Source organism: Gadus morhua, chromosome 18 (assembly GCF_902167405.1).
Source record: "Gadus morhua chromosome 18, gadMor3.0, whole genome shotgun sequence".
Taxonomy (NCBI): domain Eukaryota; kingdom Metazoa; phylum Chordata; class Actinopteri; order Gadiformes; family Gadidae; genus Gadus; species Gadus morhua.
In genome coordinates, this window is record NC_044065.1 from 5,844,299 (window position 1) to 5,846,798 (window position 2,500).

Consider the following 2,500-nt stretch of genomic DNA (forward strand, 5'->3'; position numbering starts at 1 on the left):
ATACAGAGAGAGAGGGGAGGGGGAGCGAGAGAGTGATGGGGGAGTCGAGAGATGGAGAGAGAGAGGGAGGGGGAGAGAGACAGGCAGAGTGGGGGTGGAGGTTCAAGAGATAGTGATGAATGTAGAGAGAGAGAGAGAGAGAGAGAGAGAGAGAGAGAGAGAGAGAGAGAGAGAGAGAGAGAGAGAGAGAGAGAGAGAGAGAGAGAGAGAGATAGTGATGGAGTTTTGGAGAGAGATAGGCATATAGGGAGTGGAGGGAGTGAGACAGTGATGTAGGTGGAGAGAGACAGAGGGAGAGAGAGACAGAGAGAGTAAAGTAAATCTAAACCACTATCCCTAGCTTGTGTGGGCAATAACTAAACAAAATGGTTCATATTACAATACAGGCCGAATGCAGGGAGCTGAGACAAAAGGAAGGAAAGCTCCATTAATCCACACGTGGAAACGCAGAATATTCCATTAAGGGAAAGGTCCAAACATTAATAACCGAGCCATAACCCAACACGATTCGACACCTAATCCATGAACCAGACCAAAATATGCCAGGATGTTTAAGTGTGTGTGTTTGGGTGTGTGTGTGTGGGATGTGTGCATTTGGCGTGTGTATTCCATGCTTGTGCGTGCGTGTCAGTGTGTGTGCGTGTGTGTGTGTCGTCAATGTGTACTCGTGTAGTCTGTGCTCTGCTTTGGAGAGCTCAGTCTGCCGCTGCCCTGACTGCAGAATGACCTCAGATCTAAATCCCTCTCTGTTCTCCCCCTGCTCCAATGGAAGTGACACAAGCTATGTGATTTTAACAACCCCCCCCCCCCCGCACACACACACACACACACACACACACACACACACACACACACACACACACACACACACACACACACACACACACACACACACACACACACACACACACACACACTCCCCCCATCCCATTTCAAACACCAAGTTTAAATCGGAAATCCAACTCTCTCTTGTCCTCTCCGTCTGTCTCTGTTGTCAATCTCCTCTCCCATCTGTTGCTCCTCTTCCCTCTCTCCCTCCCCCTATCCATCCCTCCTCTCCTCTCCTACCTCCTTCCTCTCTCTCCCTCCCCCTATCCTCTCCCTCCCTCCCTTCCTCCTTCCTCTCCCTCCCTCTCTCCTCCCTTCCTCTCTCCCTCCTCTCTCCCTCCCTCTCCTCCTCCCTCTCCCTCTCCCCCTCCTCTCCTCTCTGTCCCCTCCCTCCCCTCCCTCCCTCCTCCCTCTCCTCCATGCTTCCATACCTCCCTCTTCTCCCTTCCTCTCTCCCTCCCTCTCCTCCTCCCCCTCCCTCCCCCCTCCTCTCTGTCCCCTCCCTCCCCTCCACCCCTCCCATCCCACCCTCCTCCCTCTCCTCCATGCCTCCATACCTCCCTCTTCGCCTTACCTCTCTGCCTCCCTCTCCTCCTCCCCCCCTCCCCTCTCCCCCTCCCTCCCCCCTCCTCTCTGTCCCCTCCCCTCCCTGCTTGACGACGTCACTTGTTACCGTGGGAAGAACAATGCTGACATCATTGCGCCTCATTATGCAACCTGCTCTGCTGCTGGGCTCCATTGGGAGGAGGGGGGAGGGGAGAGGAGGGGGGCGGAGGGGGGCGGAGGGGGGGGGGGGAGGAGGGGAGGAGGGGGGAGCCTCTTTTAATAGAAACCGCTCCAAGACCAAAAGGGTTATTCAGGGATTCACCGGCATTTTTGCGTGTGTGCGTGTTTGTTTACGTAGTTGCATGTCTGTTCATGTAAAGGAAGTCATTGGTTTGTGTGTGTGTGTGTGTGTGTGTGTGTTTGTGTGTGTGTGTGTGTCTCTGTGTGTGTGTGTCTCTGTGTGTGTGTGTGTGTGTGTGTGTGTGTGCGCATGTGTGTGTGTTTCTGTGTGTTTACTCATTCTCACGAGATCCGCCCGGCTCACAAAAGCCCCTCAGACAAACACTCGCACACAAGCACACACAAACACACACACACACACACACACACACACACACACACACACACACACACACACACACAGTGCCATGCCCCTAGCCCCCTACTGTAAGTTGTCCTGAGTACACTCAGTACATGAGGGGCCGGTCACTGCTGAGTGGGGCTTTAGCACCGCTGACCTCTGACCCCTTCGCCCTCAGTGTCTTAACGCCCTGTAGACAATTCATTTTGTACTCTTATATAATAATTGCCTCATCGTTGTCGTTTCTGACACCGCAGTTACTGTTATCGATATAAATATCTTTATGAATGTATTGGATCTAACAAAATTGCTGTTATCACTACCGCGAACACGTCTAAAAATCGTGTTTCCCTGAACGACACATTTACATTCAGGGCTTTTAGCTGACTCTTTTATCCAAAGCGACTTACAACAAGGACATTTGTCATAAGAAAATGAAACAACAATATATCTCTGTCGGTACATAAGGATGTTCATTGAACCAATTGCCAAGCACTAACCATCACTAGGTTAACCCGTTCCCCGTGTAAACCAAAGACAGCTAGG